This window comes from Oncorhynchus mykiss, chromosome 8 (assembly GCF_057628025.1).
Source record: "Oncorhynchus mykiss isolate SJ-2025 chromosome 8, ASM5762802v1, whole genome shotgun sequence".
NCBI classification, from domain to species: Eukaryota; Metazoa; Chordata; class Actinopteri; order Salmoniformes; family Salmonidae; genus Oncorhynchus; species Oncorhynchus mykiss.
In genome coordinates, this window is record NC_143029.1 from 7,947,501 (window position 1) to 7,957,500 (window position 10,000).

At 46.7% G+C, this 10,000-nt stretch overlaps 1 long non-coding RNA gene across 2 annotated transcripts; it reads right to left on the bottom strand.

Annotated features, from left to right (window-relative positions):
* Window positions 1-3,941: 3,941 nt before the first annotated feature.
* On the bottom strand, window positions 3,942-9,907 carry LOC149981381 (uncharacterized). Of its 2 annotated transcripts, none has more exons than XR_016482769.1 (2): window positions 9,170-9,907; window positions 3,942-6,896 (listed from the first exon to the last, which is right to left on the bottom strand). It is a non-coding gene; the product is annotated as an uncharacterized LOC149981381 (long non-coding RNA). The 2 variants fall into 2 exon arrangements; XR_016482768.1 differs by having other exon boundaries at window positions 7,013-9,907.
* Window positions 9,908-10,000: the final 93 nt, after the last annotated feature.

A 10,000-nucleotide genomic window follows, 5' to 3' on the forward strand; every position in this document is an offset into this window, starting at 1 on the left:
TGGTCATTTTGTCACTTCATGTCCAGTAAAAGCCAGAGCTCATCAGTAAGCGGAGGGCTACTGTTGAGCGCTACTACTCCTGTCTCTCCTTCAAGATCCTGCACTACCTTGTCGGTCCATCTACGCTGGACCGGTTCGTCAGCTTCCTGCAGTGCCTTAATAGACTCTGGGGCGGAGGGCTGTTTTATGGACGAGACCTGGGCTCGGGAACATGACATTCCTCTCAGACAGTTAAGGGAGCCCACGGCCTTGTTCGCCCTGGATGGTAGTCCTCTCCCCAGGATTCAGCGTGAGACGCTACCTTTAACCCTCACTGTTTCTGGTAATCATAGCGAAACCATTTCTTTTTTAATTTTTCGTTCACCTTTTACACCTGTTGTTTTGGGCCATCCCTGGCTAGTTTGTCATAATCCTTCCATTAATTGGTCTAGTAATTCTATCCTCTCCTGGAACGTCTCTTGTCATGTGAAATGTTTAATGTCTGCTATCCCTCCTGTTTCCTCTGTCTCTTCTTCACAGGAGGAGCCTGGTGATTTGACAGGGGTGCCGGAGGAATATCACGATCTGCGCACGGTGTTCAGTCGGTCCAGGGCCACCTCTCTTCCTCCACACCGGTCGTATGATTGTAGTATTGATCTCCTTCCGGGAACCACTCCCCCCCGGGGTAGACTATACTCTCTGTCGGCTCCCGAACGTAAGGCTCTCGAAGATTATTTGTCTGTAGCTCTTGACGCCGGTACCATAGTCCCCTCCTCCTCTCCCGCCGGAGCGGGGTTTTTTTTTGTCAAGAAGAAGGACGGGTCTCTGCGCCCCTGCATAGATTATCGAGGGCTGAATGACATAACAGTGAAGAATCGTTATCCGCTTCCTCTTATGTCTTCAGCCTTCGAGATCCTGCAGGGAGCCAGGTTTTTCACTAAGTTGGACCTTCGTAACGCTTACCATCTCGTGCGCATCAGGGAGGGGGACGAGTGGAAGACGGCGTTTAACACTCCGTTAGGGCACTTTGAATACCGGGTTCTTCCTTTCGGCCTCGCTAACGCTCCAGCTGTCTTTCAGGCATTAGTCAATGATGTCCTGAGAGACATGCTGAACATCTTTGTTTTCGTTTACCTTGACGATATCCTGATTTTTTCACCGTCACTCCAGATTCATGTTCAGCACGTTCGACGTGTCCTTCAGCGCCTTTTAGAGAATTGTCTTTTTGTGAAGGCTGAGAAGTGCACTTTTCATGCCTCCTCCGTCACATTTCTCGGTTCTGTTATTTCCGCTGAAGGCATTAAGATGGATCCCGCTAAGGTCCAAGCTGTCATTGATTGGCCCGTCCCTAAGTCACGCGTCGAGCTGCAGCGCTTTCTCGGCTTCGAACTTCTATCGTCGTTTCATCCGTAATTTCGGTCAGGTGGCAGCTCCTCTCACAGCCCTTACTTCTGTCAAGACGTGCTTTAAGTGGTCCGTTTCCGCCCAGGGAGCTTTTTATCTCCTCAAGAATCGTTTTACATCCGCTCCTATCCTTGTTACACCTGACGTCTCTAGACAGTTCGTTGTCGAGGTTGACGCGTCAGAGGTGGGCGTGGGAGCCATTCTTTCTCAGCGCTCCCTCTCTGACGACAAGGTCCACCCATGCGCGTATTTTTCTCATCGCCTGTCGCCGTCGGAACGTAACTATGATGTGGGAAACCGCAAACTGCTCGCCATCCGGTTAGCCCTAGGCGAATGGCGACAGTGGTTGGAGGGGGCGACCGTTCCTTTTGTCGTTTGGACTGACCATAGGAACCTTGAGTACATCCGTTCTGCCAAACGACTTAATGCGCGTCAGGCGCGTTGGGCGCTGTTTTTCGCTCGTTTCGAGTTCGTGATTTCTTATCGTCCGGGCTCTAAGAACACCAAGCCTGATGCTTTGTCTCGTCTCTTCAGTTCTTCAGTAGCCTCCACTGACCCCGAGGGGATTCTCCCTGAGGGGCGTGTTGTCGGGTTGACTGTCTGGGGAATTGAGAGGCAGGTAAAGCAAGCGCTCACTCACACTCCGTCGCCGCGCGCTTGTCCTAGGAACCTTCTTTTCGTTCCCGTTCCTACTCGTCTGGCCGTTCTTCAGTGGGCTCACTCTGCCAAGTTAGCCGGCCACCCTGGCGTTCGGGGTACGCTTGCTTCCATTCGCCAGCGTTTTTGGTGGCCCACCCGGGAGCATGACACGCGTCGTTTCGTGGCTGCTTGTTCGGTCTGCGCGCAGACTAAGTCCGGTAACTCTCCTCCTGCCGGCCGTCTCAGGCCGCTTCCTATTCCCTCTCGACCGTGGTCTCACATCGCCTTAGATTTTGTCACCGGACTGCCTTCGTCAGCGGGGAAGACTGTTATTCTTACGGTTGTCGACAGGTTCTCTAAGGCGGCTCATTTCATTCCCCTTGCTAAGCTTCCTTCTGCTAAAGAGACGGCACAAATCATCATCGAGAATGTTTTCAGAATTCATTGCCTTCCGTCAGACGTCGTTTCGGACAGAGGTCCGCAATTCACGTCTCAATTTTGGAGGGAGTTTTGCCGTTTGATTGGGGCTTCCGTCAGTCTCTCTTCCGGCTTTCACCCCCAGTCTAACGGTCAAGCAGAACGGGCCAATCAGACTATTGGTCGCATCTTACGCAGTCTTTCTTTTCGCAACCCTGCGTCTTGGTCAGAACAGCTCCCCTGGGCAGAATACGCCCACAACTCGCTTCCTTCGTCTGCGACCGGGCTATCTCCTTTTCAGAGTAGCCTCGGGTACCAGCCTCCGCTGTTCTCATCTCAGTTCGCCGAGTCCAGCGTCCCCTCCGCTCAGGCTTTTGTCCAACGTTGCGAGCGCACCTGGAAGAGGGTCAGGTCTGCACTTTGCCGTTATAGGACGCAGACTGTGAGGGCTGCTAATAAGCGTAGAACTAAGAGTCCTAGATATTGTCGCGGTCAGAGAGTTTGGCTCTCCACTCAGAACCTTCCCCTTAAGACGGCTTCTCGCAAGTTGACCCCGCGGTTCATTGGTCCGTTCCGTATTTCTCGGGTCATTAATCCTGTCGCAGTTCGACTTCTTCTTCCGCGATACCTTCGTCGCGTCCACCCGGTCTTCCATGTCTCCTGTATCAGCCCGTTCTTCGCGCCCCCGCTCGTCTTCCCCCCCCCCCCCCCATCCTTGTCGAGGGCGCACCCATCTACAGGGTCCGTAGGATTTTGGACATGCGTCCTCGGGGCCGTGGTCACCAGTACCTCGTAGATTGGGAGGGGTACGGTCCTGAGGAGAGGAGTTGGGTTCCCTCTCGGGACGTGCTGGACCGTGCGCTGATCGAGGATTTCCTCCGTTGCCGCCAGGTTTCCTCCTCGAGTGCGCCAGGAGGCGCTCGGTGAGTGGGGGGGTACTGTCATGTACTGTCATGTTGTGTCTTGTTTCTGTCCTTTCCCTTCACCCTGTCTCCCTCTGCTGGTCGTTGTTAGGTTACCTTTTCTCCCCCTCTTTCCCCCAGCTGTGCCTTGTCTCCTCCTAACTACCTCGTCACCCCTTTTCCCACCTGTTCCCTTTTTCCCTCTGATTAGGTCCCTATATCTCTCTCTGTTTCTGCTCCTGTCTTTGTCGGATTCTTGTTTGTTGTGTTTCATGCCTGAACCAGACTGTCGTCATGTTTGCTGTAACCTTGTCCTGTCCTGTCGGAATCTGCCGGTCCATCTGAGCCTACCTATGTTTGGTAATTAAAGAAGCTCTGTTTAAGTTAATTCGCTTTTGGGTCCTCATTCACGCGCCGTAACAATACCTGATAATGACATAGCGAAAACCGGTTTTTTGAATTTTTTGCAAATGTATAATATATATATATATATATATATATATATTTTTAAATATACATATTTACATAGGTATTCAGACCCTTTGCTACGAAACTCAAAATTGAGCTCAGGTGCATCCTGTTTCCATTGATCATCCTTGAGATGTTTCTACAACTTTATTGGAGTTCACCTGTGGTGAATTCAATTGATTGGACATGATTTGGAAAGGCACACACCTGTCTATATAAGGTCCCACAGTTGACACTGCATGTCAGAGCAAAAACCAAGTCATGAGGTCAAAGGAATTGTCCATAGAGCTCTAAGACAGGATTGTGTCGAGGCACAGATCTGGTGAATGTCTGCAGCATTGAAGGTCCCTAAGAACACAGTGGCCTCCATCATTCTTAAATGTAAGAAGTTTGGAACCATCAAGGCTCTCCCTAGTGCTAGCCGCACGGCCAAACTGAGCAATCGGGGGAGAAGGGCCTCGCTCAGGGAGGTGACCATGAACTCGATGGTCACTTTGACAGATCTCCAGAGTTCCTCTGTGGAGATGGGATAACCTTCCAGAAGGACAACCATCTCTGCAGCACTCTACCAATCAGGCATTTATGGTAGAGTGGCCAGACGGAAGCCACTCCTCAGTATAAGGCTCATAGCGGAGAAACAAGATTCTCTGGTCTGATGAAACCAAGATTGAACTCTTTGGCCTAAATGTCAAGCGTCACGCCTGGAGGAAACCTGGCACCATCCCTACAGTGAAGCATGGTGGTGGCAGTATCCTGCTATGGGCACATTGTTCAGCAGCAGGGACTGGGAGACTAGTCAGGATCGAGGGAAAGATGAACGGAGCAAAGTACAGAGAGCTCCTTGATGAAAACCTTCTCCAGAGCACTCAGGACCTCAGACAGGGGCGAAGGTCTGCTCTCCTCTGTTCACTCTGTGGTTCGGTGTTCAGGTGTCTCATCTCCAACAACACACTGTGAGGAGAGACCGATAAACAGGCAGGAAGGGGCACTCAGGAGCTGCACACAGGAACTGGTGCATATAGACACTTGTCATGAAGCCTAACTGTGCCTATTTAGGAGAGACAGACCGAGAAAGGAGGTGGTTCAGAGGACTAAATAATAGCTTTATGTAGCATGCTGTGAGGAGAGACACAACCAGGTACACACAGCAGCATATTGTCAGTGATTCAGCCTCAAGTGAGGAACTATATCGGTGTAATGTAGCAAACGTGTGTTGCTTATATACTGTGTTTATATAGTAATACATACATATATATATATATATATATATATATATATACTGTACATAGACCTACTTCCACAGAGGAAGAAGGCAATAAGCAGATGATTAGTTGACAATAAATACATTAATTATACCTGGATTGAAATGATCTTTGCCTCTATGCAATGGTAAAATATATGATAAGGTTGTATGGAAGACAGGGTTGCAGGGCCAGTCCCAATGTTTACTATTTAAGTGTTCCTGGTAAAGAGTTTAGTTAACCAGCTCCACAATTTAAACCACCCAAGTATCACAGATTATTGACACATTGCTCACAGACACATTGCTTATTGGAAATTCCGTGTTCAGTACACGATTTTGTATACAGTGAATTTTAAATCACAAATAAAGACAGTAGGTGCTACAAATACGTTGTAGCCTATTTACCCGGTGCTGTGATATCCAGTTATTGATTTCTCCCGAGAAAACAACCTCTAACCTTTACCCTTAACCCCTAGCCTAGCTAACGTTAGTAACCTAGGTAGCCTAGTAAACGTTAGCCAAAACAAATTGGAATTCGTGTAGTCTAATGTACACTAAGGTGACCAGATTTCTGCAATGAACACCGGGGATATTTCCAGTTCGGAGGTCAATAATTCATTAAAATATCCAATGTTATTATCTATGAAATACAAAAAAGGGGAACAATTCCGGTTTCATGTATTTAGTCTAACAGGCACACTGTGATAGAGAAAACAACTATACTACAGAAACACTATAGACAAGACAGAACTGTCTGATCTGAACAGCCATTCAGTGGTCCTGGTAGTCTGGGTAGAACTGATCTGAACAGCCATTCAGTGGTCCTGATAGTCTGGGTAGAACTGATCTGAACAGCCATTCAGTGGTCCTGGTAGTCTGGGTAGAACTGATCTGAACAGCCATTCAGTGGTCCTGATAGTCTGGGTAGAACTGATCTGAACAGCCATTCAGTGGTCCTGGTAGTCTGGGTAGAACTGATCTGAACAGACATTCAGTGGTCCTGCTAGTCTGGGTAGAACTGATCTGAACAGCCATTCAGTGGTCCTGGTAGTCTGGGTAGAACTGATCTGAACAGCCAATCAGTGGTCCTGCTAGTCTGGGTAGAACTGATCTGAACAGCCATTCAGTGGTCCTGGTAGTCTGGGTAGAACTGATCTGAACAGCCATTCAGTGGTCCTGGTAGTCTGGGTAGAACTGATCTGAACAGCCATTCAGTGGTCCTGGTAGTCTGGGTAGAACTGATCTGAACAGCCATTCAGTGGTCCTGGTAGTCTGGGCAGAACTGATCTGAACAGCCATTCAGTGGTCCTGCTAGTCTGGGTAGAACTGATCTGAACAGCCAATCAGTGGTCCTGGTAGTCTGGGTAGAACTGATCTGAACAGCCATTCAGTGGTCCTGGTAGTCTGGGTAGAACTGATCTGAACAGCCATTCAGTGGTCCTGGTAGTCTGGGTAGAACTGATCTGAACAGCCATTCAGTGGTCCTGGTAGTCTGGGTAGAACTGATCTGAACAGCCATTCAGTGGTCCTGGTAGTCTGGGTAGAACTGATCTGAACAGCCATTCAGTGGTCCTGGTAGTCTGGGTAGAACTGATCTGAACAGCCATTCAGTGGTCCTGGTAGTCTGGGTAGAACTGATCTGAACAGCCATTCAGTGGTCCTGGTAGTCTGGGTAGAACTGATCTGAACAGCCATTCAGTGGTCCTGGTAGTCTGGGTAGAACTGATCTGAACAGCCATTCAGTGGTCCTGGTAGTCTGGGTAGAACTGATCTGAACAGCCAATCAGTGGTCCTGGTAGTCTGGGTAGAACTGATCTGAACAGCCAATCAGTGGTCCTGGTAGACTAAGAACAGAAGAGAACATGAGCAAAACTGAAACAACAGACAATAGTATACATGAAATACTTAACATAATAAATAAGATGCTGATGAGATTGTTAACTACATAATATACTTATACCATTCTAATCTGTATATTTCTCAGAAGAAGGTATTATCTTCAGGATTGCTCTGTCTTTGGCCAGCTTCTCCATGAACTCCTGGCAGGGGAGGATGAAGTTTGTCTTCACAATAAGCACGGCCTTGATGGTAGGAACAGTGAACCTATTTCTTGCTGCTGTCCATAGATCATTCATTTGGGAGAACACTCTCTCGACTGGTGCATTACTTCCAGGTAAGCACATGACAACAGACGCTAATCTAGCCAGGCTAGTGTGTAGGATGTCGTTCTCTTTGAAGTGGGTAACCACCATGCTTTATCTCTGACTAAGCAGTGTCTCAGATGTTTTCCATTCTTCAAGCAATCCCCCCCTTTAGGAACTCTTGCAGGCCAGTAACCTCGTAAAACAATACATCCTCATTGATGGTCACATTGGGTCATTTTTCCTGCAGTGTGACTGCTGCCTTCTAGATCTCTTCATGCTGAGGTTGCCTTTTTAAAAGGAGACAATGTAAATATTTTAGATTATCTGTGTGCTTTCCCCAATGCCTGCAAGTAGTTCACAGCCGTAGTGAAGAATGATTGGGATGTTTTGAGAAAGCTCTCTTTAGACATGGCTCCATTGTCCTCTAGCTCTCTCAGAAGTCCTCTGACCAAAACTGGAATGAAGTTGTCATCACGTCTTGCAGCCAATTTTGCCTCAACGTTTCTCAGAATAGCAGTGGACTCCACAGCACAGTGGTCCTGGCCTCCAAGCACCTTGATCGTGTCACTGAATACGGTCAGGTTTCCATGGACAAATGCCAGCCAAAGTTCAGTCAGTGGATCTTCGAACATTGTCCGCAGGACAACAGGACATTTGTCTTCAGAAATAAAAAAGGATTTCAATGACACAGTTTCAGCACTCTTTCTAGAGCAGGGACAGCCAGCGAACATGGCGGTGTCCTAAAATGTTATGGTACTCCTGGCCAACAAACTCACAAAAGCCCTTCAGTCTTTCTACTCTGACGGTGAAAATATGAACATATCCAAATATCTTTGTGAGCAGGTACTCAACATCATATCCAAAGCTGTTCTGGCCGTGTTATGAATGATGTGGGCAGGACAACCTCAGCCAATCACCTCCCGCTGCAGAGCATTTTTAACGTTGGTATGGACATTGACCCTCCCCAGCCTATTCAGTCTTCCTAAGTTGGTATTTGTTGTCGGTAGAGAATGTTTTCCATGTTACATTCTGGGATGACCACCAGGACCTCAGTTGCAATCTCCTCTGCTGTTTCTCCATTCAATTCAACAAAATCAAGCCGTTTTGTTTCCACAGATGTGCTGCCATCATATATCTTATAATCTCTGACTACTATTGGCAGCAGCTTTACATGTCCATGACTGGACACATCAATGGACAGGGACACAAATTCAACCTGGTCTAGGTCCTGTGTTACCAAAGTAGTTGCCCATGTTGCTAACACGTTACTCACTATGGCATCACATTTTGTCCTAGCAAATGTACACTTTGGCTCATAAAGCTTCCGTGTCAGTTGTGCTGTGCAGTCCATAGATCTGTAACTATGATTGTGTCGCATAGTGTGGTATGCAAAGACACCCTTCTGCACAGCTAAACCATATTCTTCTTGGGAAGTGTCTACCTTCTTGAAGATTGTGGTGACAGAGGGCAAACCAACACGGCCAATCAGAGAGGCTTTGTGCTTTTTAGTCTGTTGATGTTCTACCACTGCCGTTCTTCTCCGGCTGCCAATTGAAAGAGAGGAATTACAAAGGGTGCAGTGAACCATTCTGTCGTCTTGACCTGAGCGTATAAATGGAAAATCTCTCATCATGTTAATCATTTTAATAAAAAGTAAATTTCCTCTGTCTGTTCTTCACTCTCCTTGTGTCACTCTTCTTACTCTCTTAACTTTTTCTTCTCCCCCAATCTTTCTCCTCCTATTTTTTTCACTCGTCTTCCTTTCCACCTCTTTACCTTTCCACACTCTCCTTGCTTCACTCTTTTTACTCCCTTAATTTTCCCTTCTCCTTCCTCTCCAATCTGTATTAATAAACACTATTAGATAAAATACTTTGGTTAACAGATTCCCATTGCTTGCCTCATTTTTGTATTTTATCTCAAAAACTTTGTTTGTAATAATAAATTGGCAGGCTCTGTAATCATATATTTACCTTTCCTCCTCTGTGTCTTCTTCCTATCCAGTCTTCCTCCTCTCCACTCCTAATGTTATCCATGAACATTTCTAAATATATTTTCACACTACTTATAATGCCAAACCATTAAAATTGTAATCTACAAAAATATTCTCTATTTATTGTGCATTCATTTAATATAATATTTTCACAATAGCCCGTCCACTACATGTTTACATGTGAACGTGTTTGAACCTAGCTACCATAACAGTAGCTAGGCTAGCTAACTTAGTCCACATAGCTAACGTTACCTATTTAAAATCTTTATAGAGCAGATCATCTATCTATTTAATAAATTGTGACATTATAACATAACTAGCTAGTATCTCAAACGATACCTGGCTTGAAAAGACATTTGTGGTGATGTTGTAGATTCACTTGACGCTTCCGGCTGAGTTTTCCACAGCAGTTTTCTCTAAAACTATCACGAGCAAGTAGTTAGTAGGAGAAGAAGAGTGAATGAAGCTGCTATAGCGAGTAGCTCCCTCTGCTGGACAAAACAAGCACAACGGGATTGAGACGTCAACCGGTAGGCTCTGCTGCCCGGTCTTTCTTGCCAAGTAAAATATTTCACTTTGCGGTCTGTTTTTAACGCACAGTTAAACACGGGGACATTTCCGGGGACAGCTCCAGCCGGGGACAGGCCACCAAAAACGGGGACGTCTGGTCACCATAATGTACACGTAAATGCGTTATGAAGAAAGAAAATCGTGGAATACAATAAATTATGCCAGTAAACATTTGCATGGTGTGTGTATGTATATACCATGTGTATCCTGTACGTACGACTAAGAAACTTGAAACTGGTTT